This window comes from Talpa occidentalis, unplaced genomic scaffold (assembly GCF_014898055.3).
Source record: "Talpa occidentalis isolate TD23 unplaced genomic scaffold, MPIMG_talOcc4v2.1 talOcc4.11, whole genome shotgun sequence".
NCBI classification, from domain to species: Eukaryota; Metazoa; Chordata; class Mammalia; order Eulipotyphla; family Talpidae; genus Talpa; species Talpa occidentalis.
The window spans coordinates 55,555,337-55,581,006 of NW_023601104.1; positions in this window are offsets into that span (position 1 = coordinate 55,555,337).

The window sequence follows — 25,670 nt, forward strand, 5'->3', positions numbered from 1 at the left end:
GGGCTTTCACTCTGTATCTGTGTATAACTTACAAAGTTAGAATTTTTAATTCTTCTTACTAACTACAAATAAATTCTAGTAATTTGGGAAGTAGTGTGATCAAACTGGATTTTATTTATTTATTTTTTTTTTTTTGCAGAAGAGATTGTGGATTTGCTATGAAGTAATGTCACTTATGCAAAGGTATATCCAGTATTGAAGGATCTGACTGAATGAACTAAAATGTGTTTTTCATGCTTCATCTTATTGTTGCCTTAAGGGTGGATATATTTTGTTTCCCCACAATTGCTAAGACAGCCCTGTGAAAAATATCAGAAATCACTGGACAGTTTTTTGAGACATTTAAGGCAGATTTGATTTTGATAATACCTCTACTAAGTGTTTTTAAAGCGGTAGTTACAAGATAGAAGTGTTTTTTTCTCTTTATAATTGAACCAAGATTTGCTTTTAAAGAAATGATGTTTAATAGAGTAAAAATAACCCAGAACTTTTGAGAGTGCTGTAAAGTGATTGCTTTCCCTGAAATCAATTTTTCTAAGAGAACATAATAAGGAACTTTTAATTAATGTCATTAGCTTGTAGCCTGGCAGGTATTATGGGTCACTGAGTGTGGGAATGCATAATAAATCTTATAAAATTGAAATGTATGTGGGTAAAGGAACACTAAAAAAAGCAGACTAAAAGTGATCAACTCATCATTACAAGATGCACTGGACTATCTTTGCAGCACAAATGGTTTCAGTTTTAGATTTAGAGTAGGTGTAACCAGTAGCTATTACAGAAGAAAATGCCTCTTCACAACCACACATTCATGTGTAGAAACAAAGGCAGTGCATACTCAAAACCAACATGCACAAAACTGAATGATCATTATTACCTCTCAAAATGGCTTCTCCACATCTTCTACCTATAGGCAAGTGGCAACTCTGTCATATTGCTCATGTTAAAGCTTTAGATAGGTTCTTGACTACTCTATTTTCTTACATCCTATCCCATTAGCAAAATCTATTGGATCTCTCTTCAGTATATACCTGGCTTTGGGTTACTTCATTTTCCCCTAACCCATGACTAACCATACTCTCTTTGGGCTATCCCAGTGCATTTCTACATGGTCTCCTTCATTCCACTGATTCATTAGAATTTTTTGCTAATGACACTTTTCTTACTCTGGCCATATATTTGGAACTTACTTTTCTACTGATTAAACTCATGTTTTGGTCTTGTGACTTGCTTGGCCAGTGAAATAAATGTTTTTCTCTGAACCTTTTCTGAGTAGTAGCTTTAAGGACCAGTGTGACTGATGGAGCTGCAGGAATCCATTCACTGAAGATCCTATTATGAGGCACACTCCTTTGCAATCTCCGGGTAGATATGTGGGTGAAGGAAAATTGTTTTTGTTACTTTAAGCCACTGAGACTTTCACCTTGGCAACAAGTATAACTTTACCTATCCTAACTGATAAAGAAAATTTCCAGAAGCCTTCCTAGTGGTGCAAGGGCTTAAGTCTCAGCACTATGAAGCAATCTGCAGCCTCTGCAGCATGAGTTCTATCCCCATCCGGCCAACGAACTACCCACATGGCGCAGCAGATCTCTCCTGTCTCACCTGCTGCTCCCCTCAGCAGTGTATTTCAGTAGATCTGCCTGTTCTGCTCCCCACTCTGTCTCTGGTGAATCCTCTCACCCCCTGTACCTCTGGCTTGTACCCCAGCTCTTGTGTGCATAAATAAATCTTTAATAAACAAACAAATAAATAAATAAGAAAATTTCCAGGATAGCCAAAACAAAGAACAATACCAGAATAAGAAGAACAATGCCCCAAAAGTGTTGGGTGCTGTACTGGTTATGGTGAAGGGTAATAGGTGCCAAGGAAATATTACTACAGACTCTACAGACTGAATGGATGGTGATTTGTGTTATGATGTGGTAAAATTCTAATCTGTGGCTACATAGAAATCAAATATTGTACTCACTGGATTTGTAGCTTCAGACAAAAGAATAAGCAGGCATTAATAACTTGAGTTTTTCACTTCATTTTGACATATGACAATAAGAAAGATTAAAAAAATGGTTGATTATTAAGAAGGGATGAAAGGGATTAAAGAGAGTTCAGAAATGTAAGGACTTGCTGAATAAAGATTTATAACTGATTTCCATTTCCTTGAAGTAAAAATAAAACTGTGAAGGCCTTTAAAAAATAAAGCCTAATTAAAATGCGGCTTAGCAGCAGCAAGGGCCAAAACAAAAGTGTGGCCATCAGACACATAAAAATTTTTGAATAAATTAATCCTTTAGTTGAACATGAAGGTCTAGAGAAATATACTAGACCTCTCCCAAGACATCTGTTAAGTTTATACCCACAATTAAATCCAGAGAGAAGGGCATGTCTCCAAAAGAATTGTGAGTGAGATTATTGGCACATGGAGCTGACTGAAAGCAAGTAGAAATATGACTGTAGCTTTGAATGAATGGCACTATCAAAACAATAACCAGCCTGGGAAACTCTGACTTTGAAAAGCTTAAAATACTCCCAAGGCCCCACACCTTCTAGAGGTAAAGAAGACTTAGAAATTGTAAGGTCTCTATGAGGCTACATTCCTTATTTCCTCTTCAAAACTATCTAATGAAGATTAACTGTAGAGGCCAGACTCAGGACCCCTGAGGACTGCAGGCTGGAGAAATAATGTCAGGGAACCCCCTCCTGGTGACCACCCAGGGAGTGTGCAGACTGTCTGTACTTCAGTGTCTTTGAGATATCTGTCCCTAATGCCCCCCACCCCACCTTCTACTCCTTCCTGAATAGGACTTTTTGTTCCAGTCACACCTCTCTGTGAATCCAATAGGAATAATGTAGGCTGTAGATCACAGATTTTGTGTTTCTGTATTTCTTAGGTCTCCAGAACAAGTAGTGGCACATCTAGACTAAAGCACTCATTAGTGAGTTTGTGCTTTTAAATCCGATAATATTATTAGGTATGCTTTTGAGTTTTCCCTGGTCGGGAGGTTTTGAAGGTATTTTGCATGTGGAGGAGGGAATGAATCACATATTTGTGAACATAAGGTAAGAATGTTGGTCAATCACATGTTCAAAAAACGGTTTTCTTGTTTTGAACGAATTTAAGTATTGAAATTCTTTACCCAATTATTGAATGCAGTCAGGGCCATGTGATCAGCATGGGGTAGTGAAATGTAGGCAGAACTGATAGCATCATTCAGAGGCAGCAGCTTAAAGAGCTAAAGCACGGTTTGTTATGCTTTTGTCTCTAAACCCTAGTCATGGAATCAAGTCCATTGGTTTGGGTCTCAGAAATTGAGTGAACACAGACAGTCCCCTCTCTCATTAGAATGTAACTGTAGAACCAGTGACACTAATTTTATAGTTGTAAGTCACCAAAGTTTTTAGAATATTTATTATTACAGCATAAATTATCCTGATTAAACCCAAAATATACACACAAGGCAGAATCTAGAATGATCATTTTAAATCATGCCATATCACTCATGCTTGAAAAAGGTAAGATAAGACTCAGTACAGGGACCCAAATGATATATATTGGTTTTAAAAATAAATCCAACATATTTACATGAAATATGCTTCAGAACCTCTTATTTTGAAAATCATAGTTTCATAATGACCTAGAAGATTCAAATTTAGAATCCTTGGATTCCTCTGAATCACATGTGAAAATGTTCTCATGGCTCACATCCTACCCTCTCTTCTGGACCTAGTTTTGTATTGTATAGGGAAGGTGTTTTCATGCACTTATAAGATACTTTAGCTTTAGAACACCCTTTCATGCACTTGTAAGATACTTTAGAACACCCATGCTCTACATTCAAAAAAATAGGTATTTTAAATTACAGAAAGTGGAATTATTTTACATTTTCTATTGTGTTTAGTGTTTGGTTTAAAAAGGGGTCTCTGATCTCTTACCTCTTCATCAGGCCTCGGGATGGACATGTGTCTTTGAAAGGAAAGATCCAGTAGAGATGCCAGAGCAGGTCCTAGAAATAAGATTTGAGTCATTTGTGCAAATAATTCTGACATCTTCTGTATGTATGGTCTAGAAGTGGGGATGATGTGCTCAGAGCAGATATATCCCTTGATCTTACAACTCTTTTCCCATGGATGTGAGAGGGCGGGGAATTGGTCAGAGAAACTTCAAAGTAGAATCTTCTTCACTACAAGAGAGGACAAAGGACTCTCCTGTTCAAGTTCAAGGGAAGTATGACACAATGAAGTTTTATGGCCAGAGGCACTGCCATAGGCTAGATCAACAAAAGCTGTTTTATAACCCCAAACCCTAATGAAACCCTAAACCCCTACTGAGCGCAGAGTTCATTGGGAGCTTGAGAGCTATAGACATTAATGGAAGCAAAAGTTGAGTCTTTAAGAGGGTAGTGCAAGCTTTAACTAAAGATATATAATTCTTTTATAGGAAAAATAGAACATTTTATTCATTAATGGGGTATTTTATAGAGTAATTTGGAACCTCATAAATGTGCAGTTAAAGCAATGGGTGCTAATTCAGAAAATACTTCATGCATAATGACTTTGGATCCTTGGGGAAAGCATGGAGCCCATCATTAAATAGGATATGGTTTTTCTGGTCCATGGTGGAAGCACAAAATCAGAAAAGTGTGTTAGTTGTACAGGAACTAATCAGTGTAACATACTGCATATTGTGGTATTCTCTGCATCTGCTAAAGATATGCCTGTAAACCTCTGGAATTAGTGTGCATTAACCTTTATTCATTAAAACCAGACATTATGATTCTAGGTAATTTATTGGTGTTAAAAAATCATTTCATTCTCTGTAAGTTTGAAATCCTCCAGAGTAGCTTGCCTGTTAGGGAAAAAAGTGCTCTTTTTTAAGATACAGTCTGACCCAGGACTAGATGTGGATTATTGGTTGCTATAGGAAACATTCAAAATTGTTTGGGCCATTCCAAATCATGCTCAAGGGATTATCCAACACAAAAGAATCAAAAACTTTGTGAAACATGAAAGGAATTCTCAAAATAAAATAAGCAGTGAAATTATTGGTTTGCAGCTCTCAAATTTTGCATCTTAGGACCCCATTATATTCTAGAAAATGACTGAAGGCCCCAGACAGATTTGCTCATGTGATTCATACCAATTGATACTAACCATGTTAGAAATTAAAACTGATAATTAAAAAATACATTCATTAAAGCAACATTAATGCATATAATCACCTATTTTTAATAAAATGTGGCTGTATTTTATTTTTTTTAAATACCTTTTTTTTTTTTTTAGATTTTATTTATGCAATAGCTGTGGTATAGGCAGAGGTGTGGGAGGGTGAGAGGATTCACCGAGACAGACTGGGGGAGCAGAACAGGCAGACGGATCAAAAGCACTGCTGAGGGGAGCAGCAGGTGAGACAGGAGAGGTCTGCGGCGCCATTTGCTTATCTCCCTAGCTGGCTGAGAATCGAACCTGCACTGTAGAGGCTGCGGACAGCTTCGCAGCACTGCTCTCAACCCGCTGATGCACCACCAGGGAGGCCCAATGTAGCTATATTTTAAAAATAAAAGTGGCATTATGTTACATTTTCTGCTGTTTTAATGTTTTGCTTAAAAATTATGCTGAATTCTCAAATCTATACTTTGTTCATTCTGTTGCATACCACATGTCAAAACTCTAAAATATGACATTTGAAAGCATAGAAGGAAAGATCTGGGGCCTCCCCGGTGGCGCAGCGGTTGAGCGCTGGGTTGCGAAGCTCCCCGCGGCCTCTGCGGCGCCGGTTCGATCCCCGATTGCTCCCGGGCCACCGGAGGAGGGTCCCATATGGCGCGCAGACCTCTCCTGCCGCCCGCTGCTCCCCTCAGCAGTGTACTTTGGTCCTTCTGCCTGCTCTGCTCCCCGCTCTGGCTCTGGTGAATTCTCTCACCCTCCCGCGCTTCTGACTGTACCCAGTGCATGTATAAACCAAACAAACAAACAAATAATAAATAAATATTAAAAAAAAAAAAAGAAGGAAAGATCTGACTAACATTTTAGTATTTTTATAAAAATTAATTTTGTGACCCTGTGAAAGGTTCTGAGAAAGTCTCAGAGGTCTCCAACCCATAAGTATAGGACTCCTGTCTTAATTTTTATGTATTTAATGCCAGTAGAGCTCCACTGCCCAGGCAGGTAACGGGTAATCATGTGTGGCTATTTATGCACAAATTATTAAATTGAAACATTAGTTAAAAAATTCAGTTCCCGAGTCTACAGTCACCTTTCAAGTGTCCAAGAGCCACATGTGTTTTGTAACTATATGTTGGGTACCATGACATTTGAATATTTCCATCATCACAGAAGTTAAATTGGACAACACTGCTCTCCTTTTTATTTTTTCCGTTTTTCCCATTTTTGGAAAGAGTCTTAGCCCTTAATTATTCTAACTCTTCAGCAAACAACAAAGTACAGATGGAAAATTCTTGTTCCCTGACCTGAGGACAAACCTCCAAACAGATTATGGGCTAGGGGCATATACTGCACTGGGGGAAGTACAATGCTTTGCAAATGGGGGTGTGGGGATGGGAGGTAGGGGGAAGAGCCCAAAGGACTAGGGTGATGGTTCACATGTGCTATGGTGATGGGGCAACAATGGAGACTATACCTAAGGGGAAAAATCAAATACTGTGCAAGAATGAACAATGATGTAAGAAAATAATAAGTTTCCTTAATAATAGTTTTCCTTTCCTGCTTGTCATCTTTAAAACTATATTAAAACTAAATTTAGAATCTCTTATTCATCCTTTTCCCAAAGCTTGGCTGCTTTGAAAATTATTGAGGACCTGATAAGCAGCAATTCAAGTTTCAAGCCTTAATGTTATAACTTTTAGCGATACATTCTTAGGCAAGTCACTTCCATTATCTGGTTTTAATTCCTTCACTTTACTTGAAATCTAAAGTCAGTTATAAAATCATGTCATCTCTAAATCTCTTTATCAATTATTTCATGTTTGTTATTTTTAGAGAAAAAATCTCCAGGACTAAAAATAACTGTCTCTGATTAATAACTTATGTATATTTATAATTTATTTTCATAACCTAAATGGTGCTATTGCATTTGTTAATAAAGAAGATGTGTGATATACCAATGTGTCTTGTTGCTAAAGCTTCAAGATCAGAAGTAGAAGTAATCATGAGAGCTAAAAGATATGTATTAGTACTAAATTTAGGATCTTTTGCTCATCCTTTTCCAAAAGTTCTAGAGCGAGGTAGATAAAAATGTTAAAGAATCACATTTCATAAAAATAAAAAAAAGGCAAAATACATTTGGCCAAAACATAGGAGGGTGAGTTATCTTGAAGGGCAAAACAGAAAGGTGGAAAAATTCTAAGAGGCTCTGCATGGAAGTATTCCAGACACATGGTGTGAGGTAGACAGGGGAGGGGATATCCTGGCATTTGAAGAGGTTGTATCTTAGGTCCTTCAGTGACTGAAGTGCTCAGAATGGTCTTTCTGAAGCCGAGGCTGAGCTCTGTCCTGATGTGGGCGTTTGACTTGAAAATACCTTGGAAAAACCATTTATAATACCTTCCCATGGCTGTCAGGAATGCTTAAAAAAGGATTTTATCAGCCTTACTACTAGAGATGAAACATTTGAAACATTTGAAGTGCACTGTCTGTTTTAATACATTGGCAGCAACTATTTTATTTCAAAGAAAAATCCACCAATTAACAAGTGAGCATAACAGATAGACTGACAGTGTTTCTCTGTGTTCAAACGAGGTAGCTAAAGAAAAGGGAACACTGGGTATCGGAGGAGGAAAAATCTCCCCTGGGGAAGGAAAAAAGAGCCTCCTCCCCTGAGAACGCAAAAAGCTCAGAAAATAGATCTGTCATCTCCTTTCAGGCTTTGATGAAAGACACAGCACTTGATATTGGAAGACTCTGGGCCAAAACAGTTCTTCACCTTAGATGAATTCTAAGCCTCACTAAACAGATTGCCAGGAAAGGAACAATGAACCAAGTTTTGAGATCAGTACAATGAATAATAATTTTGCCTACTCCATAATTTGCTTAGGATAAGACTTACCTACCTTCAAATCAGTGTTGAAACAACAAAAATCAGGCATTGTGACTTCTATATTAGACGTCTGTGTGGGTGAGCTATTGAATGTGAAGGTATAGCAACAAGAACAGCAAAAGCAACATGAATGCTATTTTTTTTCTTAGAAGATTTACCCCCAAATTTTAAGAATACAATTTGACAAACATTTACTATGTGACTTCTGTGTTCAGCAATAGGTAGGTGCTACTGACAATATGGTGATAATGACGGAGAACTTGCCTGCATAGAGCTTTTAGTTGAGTAAAGCAGCTATAATGTAGCTGCAGCACATATGTCCTTAAGTAGGCAACATTTTTATTCTTAGGGCTGTACATGTTTATTATCCACAGAATTCTAAACCTACAATTAATTGAACTGGAAATTTTTCAAATGAATTTTAGTCTCTCTTATTTTTTTAATATTTCAGAAAACCATATTAAGCATATAAAATACTATGAAGCATTTGCTCAGTGATTGTCTACTCCCAATTAAATGAAATAGTTTTTTGTTTTTTAAACTTTTTTTTCTGTGATGGATAAAAATACTGTGCAAAAATATTGAAGTTTTGAAGATACAACTTGTTGTAGGCAACCCTACTGAGCCTTTTCTCCTAGTATGCACACCATTGAATAAAATCCCCATCAACAGTACTGGCCTGTGTAATTACGGAACATTGACAAAACGATCAGTGTTGGTTAGGAAGTGTGACTTCTGAGGCAAGGTCAAAACAACCATTTTGGCTTCAGCCTTGCTCTTGTGTAGATCACTGGCTCTTGTGAAGCCAGCTGCTGCACTGTGAACATGCCAGGCAGGCTGGCAAGAAGGTTTGAATGGCTGAAACTAATGTCTCTTGAGAACAGCCAGCAGAAACTAAACAGCACATTACTGAGCCATTGAACCTGGATCCTCTAGCCCAAGTCAAGCCTTCACTTGACTAGAGTCCAGGCTAATATCTTGACTATGACACATTATAAACAGACCACAGGCCCACAATGGAGTTGCTTAAGCTAAGAACCATACCGCCAAACTGAGACTTACCTACATTTTGGCTTTTCCAGAAATAGAATCTTAAGCCAATCAATTTGGCATACCTAATCAGCAGGTGAGGAAATCTGCTTGATAAATAAGTCCCTCTTATTCTCTTACAGGAAAGTAATCTTGAAGTAACTAAAGTGATTTTATGGCTAGTATAGTTTCCTTGTTCATAGCCTCATCTGCCTATAAAAACCTTTCATTTTATACAGCTCCTTGAAGCTTCTTTCTGTCTGCTCAATTGGATACTTCCTGATTCAAATTGATTTTTTTCTCAGAAAAAACCTCAAACTTTTGATATGACTCAGGTTATCTTTCAACAAACCTCACAGGACAATCTGTACCAGAGCCACCCTTCCAAGCTGTCCTGGAATTCCTGTACCAGAGAAACAATGTAATGAAAGAAGTTTATTGTTGCTTTAAGTACCTAATTTGGGAGGGGTGGTTTTTCTAGGCAGTGGTAGTCAACTAATGAAGTCTTCAGCCATTCTTTTACATCCAAAAACCAAGTAGAATTGGATTTCTATTTCAGATGAGACATTTTGGTTATACTAGACAACAACTTGGTTGCCTTTAATCAGCAGAAGTGTGATCTACGGATTCTATCTTTTGGTATAGCAATGGCAAGTGCATCTTCTTGACAAATATGCCAGCTTCTGAAGTAGCTGGCAAAATATTCTATTGCTGGTCATTTCCCCCCAATATTACCTTCAAATGATTGATTTTTAGCTAATATTAATGCATTATAACCAAAACACATATCTCTCCCACAGTTAAGATTCTCACTTAGTGAATTATATTTTCCTTTTGTCTATTCTTTGCTCAAAACAATACATAATAAATAATGCATATTCTTGATTACTATAAAATGAATGTGATGGGAGAAAATTCCTGACCATAACAAAAACATCAAGAACAATGTAACCATACACAAATGTAATTTTAACATAGCTGGATATATTGTGTTTGCAGAAAATATATGGTCATATTTTATTTTCAAAGGGTCAATATTACATTTTTAAGAGATGTTTTCTATATTCCAAATGCAATAGTTCAACTGAGCCAAACAACACCATTTTCATATTCTTGGAAGTCTATCCCAGATTTGGCCTGTAAAGCTTGTCTACCTCCAGTCTTATCTCTATATATGTAATATGTCTGAATCAAGTTCATATTAATTTATTATTAACATGTCAGCATATCAGTTCCTTCAAAATCAAATAGTGGTCACAGACTGTCTTATGTATAAAATATTTAATTACTTGTAATTGGTATGCATAGATTTTACCCATATGAAATATATGTTCCTAAAGGTGAGATTTTTTTGTTTTGTTTTTCAATTTCACTTGCAACTTTGAGCTGATTTGAGTGTCTGGGAGTGACAGAGTACTTGTAATTTTTATGCTGAAGTAAATTTGAATATTTTTCTTCCCCTATATATAGTTTAGCAAATTTAATATATTTTAGTTGGTATAAATATCAGCAACAATTCCACTTATAATAAAAGCAAAATGTATAAATCAGTATTAAAGACTTAATGTGTAAAATTAACCAACTACACAAGCATACTCAATTTATGACTGCAAGTGCTAAATCAATTAGAAAATTAAGGCAGTTACCTGTGGGATTTGCCAAGAAACCCTCTTAGAATATTCATTTGTTTAAATAATTTCTTTTTTCATTCAAATTATCCAGATGTTTACTTAATTCCTTCACTTTAGTTTGCATGTGTAGACATGGCCTAATCCCTAATGTTGGATGGTAAAAACATAATTTAATCCTACTGAAGCTAATGAATTGAGAGTGCTATGCTCTATTATTTTCCAAAAGGTCCTTTTTTGTGCATTGTGTTTCAGTCCAAAAAATAAATCTTGCAGTTCAAATTGCCATATGTTCAGAATTTAGCACAGGTGAGCACAGTAAGACCAGCTGTTATTGCTCTAAATAATGATATCATGTAAACAAGAGAAATTTCTTCTGAATGTGAATACACATCACTGTTTCAGAATTAGAAACAGAGAGACATTAAAAAAATAGTACAGAAATATGTCCACTGTTAATGCATTCTAAACATTATTTTAAAATATGTGTATCTGAGTTTAGGAAAGTACTCTTTGACTTTTGTTCTATGGTTGGTTTGATTTTCACAAATTTTATTGCCAATGAAATGTATGTTGCATAATACATATTTGTAATTTAAAAATAATAGTCACATGCTGGAATTTAGTTTAATTATATTAAAACAAGTATATCTATGGAATACAAAAGAAAACTAGAAAGCAAATAGTTCCAAATTTATTTGGAAAATTCACAGGTGATAAATTTAGCAACTTAAATCACTGTACAAAGATGGACCTTGTATTAACTGGCATTAGGGCACCTGGTGCCTTTGGGAAAAAAGGTTAAATTGTATTTGTGCTTCACACCATACAGTAGAATATATCCCATATTCATTAGGTATCTACATGTAAAATATAGAATGAATCAGTAAAGCTACAAGAAATAAACAAGAGTGAATGCTTTTAAGTGTAATTCAAATCCAAAGAATCTGAGAATAATTGCTTAATTTACTGACTTAGAAATGCAAGACAGACAACATCAAAACTGTCAAAACAAAGGCAAAAGACACCTGACAAACTGAGAAACTATTCCATAGAAAGAGGGCTAATATTACTAACATATGAAGAGCTCTTAAAAACTGAGAAAGAAATGATTGAAAAGCACAGAGGAAAATGAGAAAAACAAAGGAAAGTGCTATTCAATGAAATATGTAAAAGTGATCAATCACATTAAAAACATTTTCAGACTCACATTTAGAGAAATGAATGTCAAACAATTCTGAAATACTATTTCTCATCTGCACAATAGTGGAAATTTTAAAAGTAAAGATAATACATTTTCTTGGGGAAATATGGCTGTCTCTTACATTCCTTGTCAGAAGAGAAAATATCTACTATCTAATTCAAAGACATTTTCTTGTCCCCCAAAGTCAATACCATACCCATTAAAAATTCAATCAATTCCTATCTCCCCACACCTCCTGATAGTAACTAATCTGCTTTTGGTCTCTGTGGGGATACTTATTCTTGATATGTCTTATAAATAGTCTTTTGTAACTGATTTCTTTTCCTTAAAATGTATCCAAGTTTCATCCATAAAGTAGAATGTATTGGCAATATTAATTTAGTTTTATTCAATAAATTTATTGAATAATATTCCATTCTATGAATTTATCACATTTTGTCTACCAGTCAGCTGATGGACACTTGGGTAGTTTCCACTTTTGGCTGCTATGAACATTCACAGAGAAGTTTTTGTTTGAACCTCTGTTTTCAATTCCTTTGTATTTGTACCTAAGAGTGGAGTTGATGGGTTATATGATATTTCTGTGTTTGATTTGTTGGGGAGGGGGCTCATTCTGCTATTTTCCACAGCAGTTGTACTATTTCATACTCCCACAGCAGTGGACAGTCGTTTCCATTTCTCTGTATCCCCACCAAAAAATACTTTCTGCTTTTATTTTCATATTAAAAAAAATGTATAGCGATCATAGTATGCATGTGGGGTGCTGTCTCATGTTTATTTTTTAATTTGCACTTCCCTAACAACTAATAACTAGAGCATTCATGCCCTGGGCCCATAGTGTACTTTGATGAATAATTTTTTTTAATTTTGAAGTTCAAAAAAATACAAAGTAGGGCCTCCCCTGGTGGCACGGGCACTTGAGTGCAGCACTTTGGAGCTGTCTGCAGCCTTTGCAGCGCCAGTTCCATCCTGGCCGGTGGTGGGGGGTGGAAGGGGGTGTGCAAGGGTCCCACATGGCAAAGCAGGACCTCTCCTGTCTCACCCGCTGCTCCCTCAGCAGTGTCTTCTGTCAATCTGCCTGTTCTGTTCCCCACTCTGTCTCTGGTGAATCCTCTCAACTTCCCACGGATCTGGCCTGTACCCTGTTCTTGTATAAATAAATAAATCTTAAAAAAAAAAAAACAATAAAGTAGTGTAATTTGGGGATTTTTGGCAAGGAAATCTACTCTTGCTCTAATGGAACAACTCTGCTTCTAGAAATCTACCATGATGATACAGCATCCAAACATGAAAAAAATGCTGAATGAAAGGTTATTCATTGCAATATTTTCTCCTTAGAATTTCGAATAGTTGAAACCACTTAAATGCTCATATTTTGGATAGTGTTTTAACAAACAAATGGGCTGACTGAAAAGGAGCAAACATTTTGAAGAGATGGAAATATAAATCTTGTGTGGATGTGGAAGTTCAATAGGTGTTTCCACCCTTCAAATTGTAAGAGCACTGGGTCATTACATTTTATTGTAAAATTTTAATTCGTATAAAAACTGTTTCCATATCCTCTCCATTTGCTTCCAGTTCTTTGATATAGACCATCTCACAGGGGTGAAGTGTATGTATTGTGGTTTTGATTTGCATTTCCCTTATAATAAGTGATTTTCAGCAATTTTATTCATGTGCTTGTAAGTCATCTTTATGTCTTCTTTGAAGAAATGTCTTTTTAAGTTTTTGCCCATTTTTAACTTTGTTTTTTGTTATTGAGGTTTATGAGTTTTCTATGTATTTTGGAAATTAACTCCTTGTCAGACTTGTGAGGTACAAATTTTCTCTTCTAATTCATAGGTTGCCCTTTTTTTATGGTAATTTCTTTTACTGTCTAAAAGCTTTGCAGTTTGATGTAGTCTCATTTGTTTAATTTTGCTCCTATTCCCTTGCCATTCATTGGTGTTATTTTCCAAAATTTATCTCTGCAGTTGGTATCCAATAGTGTGTCACCTTTGTCTTCTATTTTATGACTACAAGTCTTATATTGAAGTCTTTAATCAAATTTGAATTAATTGCTTCACATGAAATTAAATGATTTTTTTTTAATGTGACTGTCCAATTTTCCCAATATTATCTGTCAGACTTTCCTTTCTCCACTATATGATATGGTTCCTTTGTCAAATATTAGCTATCCATATTTGTGTGAGTTTATTTTTGGGCTCCCTATTCAATTTCATTGGTCAATGTTTCTGTTTCTGATTCAGTTTCAGAGTGCTTTTGATTACTATTTCTTTGTAATAATTTTGAAGCCAGAAAGCTTGGTACCTCCATTTTTTCTTCTCTCAGGATTGCTTTGGCTATTCAGAGTCTTTTGTGGTTCCATACAAATTTTGTAATTTGTTTATTAGTTTAAAGGATGCCACTGGAATTTTGGTCGGTAAAAGTTTCATGAATAATATTGCTTTAGATATTATGGCCATTTTAACAATGTTTATTCACTCTGCATGGGCACAGGTTTTTATTCCATTTCTTTGTGCCTTCTTTCTTTTGATAGTATCTACTTTTTTTCAATATGTACGAATTTTACCTCCTTTGTTAAGTTTGCTCCCAACTATTGAATCCTTTTTGTTGCATTTGTTAAGTGGGATTGTTTTAAAATTTCTCTTTCCTATAATTCATTGTTTGCATATGGAAATGCAACAGATTTTTCTATATTGATTTTGTATCCTGCCACTGTATTGAATTCATTTATGATTAATAATGCTTTTCTTGGTAGAGTCATGATTTTCTATGCATATCATTTTGTCATGTGCCTATTACTATAGTTTCACTTCTTTTCTGATTGGATTACTTTTATTTTATTTTTTGTTTGTTTGTTTTTGTTTCCTAATTGTTCTGGCTAGGACTTACAATATTCTGTTTGACAGTGGTGGGGAAAGTGGACACACTTGCATTGTTTCTGTATCTTATGGGAAATGCTTTAAGTTTTTCATATTTGATAAGATTTACATATGGATTTTAATTCAATATGTTCTTTATTACCAATTTAATGACCATTTTTTTTTATTATCAGTGGGTGTTAAATCTTTCCAAGTGATTTTCCAGCATCTATGGCAATGATCAAGTATCTTTCTTTTTGTTGATGTGGTGAATTACATTGATTGATTTGCATATCTTGACCCAATTTTGTATCCCTGGAATGAATCCCACTTGACCATGATGGATAATTCTCTAAAAATGTTGCTAAATTTGAATTGCCAGAAAAATTTTGAGGATGTTTGTTTCTATGATCATCAGAGATAATCTATAATTTTATTTTTTTCTAGGTTGTTCTTACTTGGTTTTGGTATCAAGGTAATGTTGACTTTGTAAAATGTGTTTGGGAGCTTCCCTCACTCTTCATTTTTTTTTTTTTTTTTGGAAGAGTTTGAGGATAAGTCTACATCTTCTTTGAAGATTTGGTAGAATTCACTAGGGAAGCCATCTGGTCCTTGGCTTTGTTTTTAGGGAGATTTTTGATTACTCTTTCTATATCTGTGTGATTGATATATTCAATGCTACATGGAGCCAAAATTCTAAGGTTTGCTCTCCCTCTCTGTGGTGTGCAGCAGGTCTCTCTCTCTGATCTCCCAACAGGGAGGCAGGGACCAGACTCTGCTACCTGTGCTGCTGGCAGCCAGATATTCTGGAAATGATCCAGTGGTTCCACTGCTTGTGTGCATGTAGGTCTGCTCTCTCCCCTCACTGAAAAGTTTCCTTGTGCATGGCCCATGTACCACGCAATCTGTGCCAGGCCCACAGCTTATTTGAAATGGTCTCCACGACTGTCTCTCCCTCTCCATGTCCTGCTATTACAGAGAGTGACCAACCTCAAGTAAAATATCCTTGGGTCAGTCCCCATCACCAGTGATGAACTGGCATAATTTCCTGTGAGAAAAATTTGGATTTTGCTTATTATACTTAGGGAAAAGAATGATCACAACCTCACTACTCTGCCATGTTGTGAGTCTCTTTGGCTTGCTCTTGCCTTGAGTTTTAAGGCTGTTGAATTCATAGACTTCATTTCTGGTTGGTTGTTTTTCTTTTTACATTATGCATTGTAATATTTAACTGGTCAGATCTAAAAGTTTGGGCAATACAATAAAATGGGCAATGCAGTACCCCTGTAGCTAACCTGCAGATTTTGATTATTGAGTCCCTGACTCTAGCGTTTTGGCTTGGAAAAGAAAGGCAAGGGTCCCTAGACTCATAATTTGTGGATTATTTTTTAGGGTGTTTAAGCAGCTTATTTTATGGATGAAGAGTCTCTTCATTCTTTCCTAGCAGCATTTGTTTTGTTTTCCAGGCCATTTACATTGTGGAATGTTCAGTTAGTCATCTTGAGCCAGAATTATTTCTTGATACTCATGTTGGGTTGTCAGACAAGTCATGATGCATTTTTGCTTGAAAAACAAAAAAATAAGTCATGACTTTTCTGACAACACAATAATTTCATTAACAATATACATTCAGTGTTTTTACTTCATACTTTGCATTTAAATGGTCATGTCATGACATTTTATCAAAATATCTGTGGTAATGACTTCACTAATACTTTTCCATATTTTCTTTTTTCTAAAAAGATTTATTTCATTTATTTATGCATACAAGAGCTGGGGTGCAGGCCAGAGGTGTAGGGTAGGGGGCTGAGAGGATTCATCAGAGACAGATTGAGGTGCAGAACAGGCAAATCTACTGAAATACACTGCTGAGGAGAGCAGCAGGCAACACAAGAGAGGTCTGCTGCACCATGTGGGTCACCTCCCTGGCCGGGGATTGAACTTGTCCTGCTGTGCCTGCACACAGATTCATAGTGCTGAGACTTAACCCCTTGTGCCACCAGGGAGGCCCTCTATATTTTATTAATATCACAAAATACCTAGTATAGAATGCAACTTAATGCTTTTATACATTAAAGCCCATGAGTATGTGAAATTCTGAAAAAAAAAAATAAACTATTGAACCACACTTATGTACTTAATAAATGTTACTTATTCAGAGTTCTGACGAGTTGGCTTAACTGCCTATATAATTCCCTTGCAGTTGGCAAAAACAAATGATAATATTCTTGAAATATGAATTAGTGTGACATAATCAAAATTATTAAAGAAAATGGCCAATAAAAGAAAAAGTATTGAATCCAATATTTTATTGTATCTGTTTTGAAGATCCACTTCACATGATACTGGCTAATTTTCACCATGACTGTTTTTCTCTGAACTAACTTGTAAAATATTAGCGTATTGCTTAGGAAAATATAGTTGAATAAGAGAGTCTTTAAAAAGTAAAACGTGAGATTAAGATGAACAAAAATTACAACACAAATGGATAGTAAATAAAATATTGATTCATGAAATTGCATTGAAACCAATATCAGGTATCTGAAAAGCACCTTGGCTTCAGAAATAATAACCTTTGAAAAGAAGTGTTTGCAATGTTATTTGTGAATATTTAGGAATGACTTCACATGAAAATACCTCTGCCATTCATATTAGAAACCAAAACACTTTGTGAGTCAAGAAAAAATGGATGGCCAAATTTATCAACATTGGTATCACCTGAACAACTTCAATGACTACATCCAAAACAGAGGGTGAAACACCTAGGTTAGTTATTGTTTGTCCTTAGGCCTTGTCTTTTTTTTTTTTTTTCAGTACTCTACCCAAGTGTGATTTTTATTATCATGACTTTAACTGTCACTTCTTTATAGATGACTTTCATCTCAGAGTCCCTAGGTAGGAGCCTATGCTTCCCATTGTACAACTTGACAGCAATATCCTTTGTAAGAGAGTCCTTCAGGTCCAACAAACTTGTGCTCTACCAGTATCTCTGCATCACTCAACTGCACTACCAATCTTTTAATCACCCGCATAACAAAATACATTTATGTTGTCTTTAACTTTGACAAATTCTTCACATTCATTCTATCAAAAAGATGTGTCTTCTTGAACAATAGACTCTTTAATCACACGTTTTCATCATTGTGGTCTTTGCCCTAACCTAGACTTTTATCACATTATGTCTGTGATATAACAGCTTCTTTTTTTTTTTAAAGATTTATTTGTTTATGTATACAAGAGCTGGGGTGCAGGCCAGAGATGTAGGGGGTGAGAGGATTCACCAGAGACAGAGTGGGGAGCAGAACAGGCAGATTGACTGAAACACACTGCTGAGGGGAGCAGCGGGCGGGCAAGACAGGAGAGGTCTGATGCACCATGTGGGTCACCTCCCTGGCCAGGGATCAAACTCATGGTGATGTTTAACCGCTTGTGCCACCAGGGAGGCCCCTATAATAGTTTCTTAATTGTTGCGACTTTCTTCCTTCCCTCCTTTCCTCTTTCACACTCCCTTTCCTATACTTATATTTTGCCTCTATTCTCTGGTCACAATGGACACGAGATTTTGTTTTAAAAACATGAGTATTATGATTTTATATATCATCCATAGCTTTTAGTATCTTCTAAAGCAATGAGAGATTATTACCTGAGAAGTAAATATTTTCTCTTATCATGTTTGCCTTTAGGCTATTTGACATTGGTTATCTTCCATGAAGAAGTAGTCTCATTTTTCACCCATGTAAATTAAGCATATATTACAGATTTGACCCATTAAATCAGGTGGACTTGATGCTGTCCAACTTCCTGGTGAACACTTAACTGTTCTGTAATTATGTATATTTTATTCTTAGAAGTCATTTGCTATGTAAAAGTGAGAATTACCATCCTTCAAGATGTCCAAAGCAAATGAAGGGAACCCGGAGTAGGAATGCTGTGAGAAAGACTATTAAGTCTTTACACATATGAATGAAAAGAAACCTTAGCAGCTCCAACTGACCCATGTTGATCAGATTTGAATACATTAAATCAAGACTTTTTTGCATTCCTAGCTCACTAAATTGTGACTAAAACGATATGGCTGTACTAAGTAGATGATTCTAACAGCAATAAAATACCAAAGCAATGGAAAAGAATTAAAATAAAATTCATTGTTATTTCATTATAACCAGCCACATATTTTTCACTATATTGAATTTACCCCAATAGTGCATGCCAATATTTGTATATTTGTTATTCTTTCTACTATGAACTTGCAAGCTTTATGCCAGTTATGAAAGCTACTATCTTGAGCCAAAACCTTTATAGAGACATTAATTCTAAATCCCAGTCATTCTTGAAGTGACAATTTAATATCACCAAGGTCCCTTCACCAAGATGACTTGGTTCCTGTAGTGCAAAATTTCTGTCATGAGTTTATTTGCATGCTAGTATCTCATTTAATATGTATGCCTTTCTGCCATGATCATATTATTTTCTTGATTTTTTTTTTTTCTTTCTGACCTGAATTTATTAGATAGGCTAGGTTATTTGGGGATAACAATAACCTCCTAATGTTTAATAACTCACACTATCTAGAAGACTCTTAGTAGACTGTTAGTAAGTGTTATACCACAGCAATGGTGATTTTATCTAGAAGGTCTTTGAAGTCCTTCTAGCAGACTCATTGTATCTATTACATTGTCACAACCTTCAGTGGGTTGTCTGAGTCTATCCTGTAGACCAGGCAAGAAAACCAGGAGAAGATCTTATGAGAAGTTTTAGAAGATACTTTAATAAATGATGCATAGCACTTTTATCTATATTCCTATGGTTAGAATAAGTCACATGGTTCCATTTCAATCAAGGCAAGTTACAATCATGTAATAAACATCTTATAACTGCCCTCTTAATGTGCTGTGTGGAAGGTTCAAGAAAAATATATCTTGGTATGGAATTGCTGCACCACAGGATATGCGTTTATGTAATTTGATCTTACAGGTCCAGATAGTTTTTCAGAATGAATACCTCATGTTCCTGAGCAGCAGATCATCAGATTTCCTGTTGTTTATCATCCTGACAGCAATTGGCATTACTAGTGTTTTTATTTAACAAATTCAGTAAGTGTAAAATGATATCACTTTGTTGTTTGACATTTATTTGAATTATAATTTTGAAATTAATTTCATATTAGTTTTCTAAGGATTCTCTTTTGTGATTGCATTTTTATCACAGTCTCTTTTTTTCTACTGAAAATGCTGCCTTATTGTTTTATTGTCAAAATATCCATATGTATATACCTGACATAATTTTGGTAAAGGTGTTGTAATAGAAAAGAAATATGTGATTTAACCAAATTTTGTCTCTTTTCTAATTAATTTTATATTTGAAAATTAAAAAAAAATCATTGATCTCTATATTTCTAAACATTCTCCTGCATTTTTTATAAATGTTACAATTTTATTTGTCACATTAAATCTTTAATCAATCTACAGCTCATTCTTGCATACAGTATTAGATAACTATTCAGATTTGTCTGCGTGTATGTGTCAGCTTTTCAAATACCACTTCCTAAGCAGTCCATACTTTCTCCATGGAATTGTTGGGTCATTTTTATCATGTATTAAAGATTACTATTTATGGACTCTATTTATTCCACTATATAATTTTGTTTGTGCATCTATACTATATAATATTTAATATTATGACTTTATAGTATGTTTTAATGTCTGGTGGAACAATTCCTTATGTTACTTTTATTTTTCTTAAATAGGCCATTTGTGTATTTTTATTTTTTTAAATAGATTTTATGATAATTTTTAAGATGTATTTTTTATTTATGCATGCAAGAACTGGGGTGAAGGCCAGAGGTGTGGGGAGTGAGATGATTCACCAGAGACAGAATGGGGAGCAGAATAGGCTGATCTACTGAAATGCACTGCTGAGGGGAGCAGTGGGGAAAAGCAGGAGAGGTCTGCTACACCATGTGGGTTAGCTCCCTGGCCTGGGATAGAACTCTCCAACTCATGCTTCAGTGACTGGTGATAGCTTAATGGCACTGAGACTTTAACCCCTGCACCACCAGGGAGGACTGATTTTATAATAAATTAATCAAAATCCTGAAAAGTATCAGACTACAATATTGAATGGGATTGCCCTGAATGCAGAGCATAGCTTGGGGAATAAGCAGTCTCTTTATGTTATTATTATTTTTATGGTGTTTCACATTCTTTTAGAGATTTAAGGTCTTTTAGCATCTTGATAGCTAATTTTTAGAAAATGATGCTGGATGTAGTGAATTTTACTTCCATTATAAACATTCTATTTCCAGGAGGGGATTAAATTGCTTGCAAAATTTTTGGATTTAGAGTAGATCATTAAAAAAAAAATCTTTACTTTTATATAATGAGTTTTTCTACCCATAATGTGTTTTAGTCATCTAGTTCATCATTACTGGTATAAAAAGACAAACCATTACTTATAATTTTGTCAGTATGTCAGCTTTGCTTATATATTTTAAAAACATTTCAATATTTCATAGTTGAGAGTGTTTATTTCCTAATTTAGGAGATTAATGTTTTGCAGTCAGTATGCAGGAATGAAAGGGCATTTTTAGTCCAAACACAATGAAAGGGCTACAGAGAGAGATTGCTAGTGAAGTCTGGCAAACAGAACAACAGGCAAAAATCCCAATGCTGTTTATTTCATTGACACTGTAGCACTAGATCATAATCATTATAATTATGATAGGAGAAATGTCCTAATCACATCAAAATGTGAGATAAAGAATATCCTTAGCAACAACTAGCATCCAAATTCATACTCACTCTGTTAAACTGCAATATCAATAATGGAGTAGAATTATGATGCACATAAATACTTTTCACAGATTATTTCCCCCAGCTGTACCCTTTTTCTTTAGTATGTTATTCAATTTTAGCTATCTAAAAATTATAATAAAAATTCAAACTCCCCAATAGAACTGTTCTATTTTTCTGCTTCATCATGGCTTTAAAGGAACACAATGGTTGTCTTTTGTTTCTTCAGATGGTTTCAAAACATGTACTTTTTAACATAAAGGTATGTAAAAATCTATCAGTATTTACTTTGGTCTAAGTAAGAATGACAATTACATAAAGCAGCAAAGTTAGAATTCTGACCCTGCTTAAAACATGTTGAGGCTATATAACTCTCTCTTGGCTTTTTTTTAGAGTATGTGTCCTATGCAACAGAAAACTATACTGTAAGTAGATAAGGTTGCCCACCTTTGTTGGTATCTTTAAGAGACAGTTTTAAAACATATTGCCACTTGATGAAAAACAGCAGTTTGATTTAAAAGTCTCTTTTTCTGGATAAAACATTGTCACCAGAAGGTACCTGTTAAAATCAGAAATGAATTATTCGGCAGGAGCACTGTGCTGAACAGAAGGCGCTGAGATGCTGGCTAAACTGGGGCACATTGCCCAGCCGATAGCGGGGAGCCCAGATCAGAGATAGGTTGATGCGGAATGCAGTTTTTGCCTGAGGTATTAGAGGCAGTGTGAGCTGGAAACAAAGTTCTAATGATTGGATGGTGTGTTTGAAACATATGGAGATGAGTTATCTATGTTTTTACAGAGGGGTTGTGTCCTGAGTCACAAGCACTAACTCTCTCCCAGATGACTGATAAGACCTTGTGGTAAATAACGCACAGAAGCCGGAGCCTAAACACAAAGCCCTGGAATGAAAATGGCAGTGAAGAGAAGGTGACCTCACTTCGTGCACCTTCTAAAACATTACACACTTTTAAAGGCCTCTGGACACTAATTTTTAAATATAGTAGTTAATAATATAGTGCTGGAATGAGAACCTTAAATATAGTAGGGATGCCCATTTTTAACTATGCTTTTTAAACATTTTTCTGGAAAATACAAAGCAATAGAGTTCAAAGAAAGAAAAAAGTTACAATCCTACCTTTGCCTGTTACTGATCTGCTATATGGATGATAACAAGTAGAAATAATAAGTATGCAGAATAACTATTTTTTGTTGCTCAGACCATGTCTATATGTCTTTGGAGCAATTTTATACATCTCAGTTTTCACTCTCCAAGTAGTCCAATTACTCCCGTGAAAAAAAACATTAGATTAATGTCTGAATATTATGAAAACATTCTTTATTTGAGCATTTTGAAATTCAAGTGAGGAACATGACACAGCTCTTTCACTGCATAAAGTTGTTAAGTAGTATTGCTTACATAACACTAAAGTACAATCAGAATGAATGTGGACATATTCCTTCAATATCATTTTTAGAGGACAGAATTCATTTTTGGTACTCTTATAAACAAAAATAAAAACAAATTCAGAAAAAAAAAATTGTACCCTCACATTGAAGGAGTATAGTTTTTACTCATTCAATGATGAAGTCATAACTTTTAAAATTAATGCACAATTCATTCTTGAAAATATATTGCTTTTCTATGTGCATTTTGCTCACTATTAGTTACTATCATTCCGAAGTTAAAGATGGCAATCAGTAATTATGTGTATTAGAAAATATAAATAAAGATATTCAACCAGGATATGACTATTATTCTTGTCCTTTAAAAAGTGGAAATAGAAATCAGTCACAGCTTGTTTTCAAAATGAATGGTTTGAAATACAATCCTAAATTTTCTTTTTGTGGGGGAATACCCAGTTAATACAAATTTTTTAAATGTGTTTTCAAAAACAGAAGAGATTTTCCCAATTTTATCAGGGCACAATGAAATCATATTTTAAATAGAGTAAATTTATTGAGTATCTATTCTCTTTCTTGTCAATATTTGGAATATCTCCTCAGCTTTCTTTTCTGCTTTTCTTCTCTCTTATCTTTGTCTTTTTCTCTCTGTCTTTCCTTCCTTTGTTTTCCTTTTCTCTTTTCAGTATTAATAAATAACAACATGATACTAAAATATTTGTTTCTCATATGTAACAGTTTGTAGCAATTTATTTCATAAGTAATCATTTAGTTATTATAAAATAGAGATAAATATTCCATTGATTTTCTACTTCTAGAAGTTATGTGTGTGTGTGTATATATATATATATATATATATATTTATATCTGTGGACTTATTACCACACATCTGTTTGATCACTCTATTATCACCAAAACCAAAAAAGGGAAGAATTTCCAACTTATTTTTTATGAGGCTAGTATTAACCTGATACCTAATCCAGTTAAAATGAATATTAATTACTCACTATATAGAAAAATATAATAGAGTTTTGCCAAGTGGTGTTTATCCCAGGGATGCAAGACTGGTCCAAAATTCAAAAATCAATGTAATTTCCCATATTGACAGGCTAAGGGAAAAATATCATCTGATTATACCCATCCATGCAGTTGATAAGTCAACATTTATTATTATAAAAATTATCAGAAAATTTGAGTGTAGGGAAACTGTCACAATTTGATAAAGTTGATAAGGAGTATCTATAAAAACTTACTGAACTCTTAGTCACTCTCTCCTCTCACTTCACTTCTCAGTACCATAATACTTCCCAAACTCTTGCTTTGCTCTTTTAAGATCTTTACTTTGACTTAGCTTTGTGCATCATATAGTTTCAGATCTCAGTAGAAATTTTGGAGAAAAGTTAGATGAGCACTGGCTTCTGATTTTCTATGATCCTGATTCTTCAAGTCTCTCCTATTTGTCTTCTTAAACCTATGCCACTGCAAAAGTTCTGTTCTTTTCTCTGTCTCTTAGTGTAATTCCTCCTCTAAGTTCATTGCCCAGATCATAAACTTTTGCCTTATCCCCAGGATTGGTGAATGTAGTGAAGCAAGAAACATGGCTGCAGATTGTTGATTCACTTCCACATGGTGCTCTCTCCAAACAATTCTGTCCTCTCAAGTCATGGCAGCTCAGAGACTTCCCATATATTCCAAGATTCATTTATTATTTATAAAAACATTTTCAGCTTTTATAACTGTCCTCATTTTTTGTAAGTTTCCAACAAAATTGTACTAGGGGGGAACAGGGATAAAGTTCACTAAGTTTTTTAAATATATGCTCTTGTTTAAAAATATTTATTTTTATTTATTTATATGTACCAGAAATGGGATATGGGGGGCAGTGAGAGAATTCACCAGTGAGAGGATTCACTAGAGAGAGAGCCGGGAGCAAAACAGGCAACTCTGCTGAAATACACTGCTAAGGGGAGCAGTGGGCAAGACAGAAGAAGCCATAGGTGGGTTAGCTCCCTGGCTGGGGATGGAACTCAGACTGCAGTGGCTGGCAATAGCTTGATAGCACTGAGCCTTTAACCCCAGCATCACACAGGAGGAGGCCCCTTAATAGATATTCTTTATCAGTTTACAAAAGTTCCCCACACTCCTATAACTTTGGCTTGCTGCAAACTACTTTATCTTAGATGAAGTGGAAATATTGAAGCAGAGATTTCCAAAAGGGTAAAAAATAATCATTTAGAAGTGGTACTGAGAAGTGAAGAAGACATGATTCTGTTATTTGAAGAATGTAAGGAGTTGGGGAATGAGTAGCCTCAGAGAGTGTCACAAAGGAAAACCGAGTCAGTTAATGCACTGAGAAAGAAAAACAGCAGTTGTCCCAGATAATTCAACCAAGTGGAACCTGGAAACAACAGTAAAACAATTTTAACTGATTCTTATCCTCTGCTTTGTTCCATTAAGTATCTATCGCTTTAGGTTACCCCTAGTGTAATCTATGCCCTGACAATTAGACCCAATTTTCTAGATATAACATAAATCACATACTACACAGTTTAAACCCATTCATTATATTCATCCGTTCTGAGTATTATTAGTTCTAACTATTTTTAGTTAAGAAGATTATTCTAATGAAAATATTCTTTATTGGCTTTCATAAAAAGAAAAAAAAATAATATCTAAGAATTATAGTGCTTATAGGTGAGA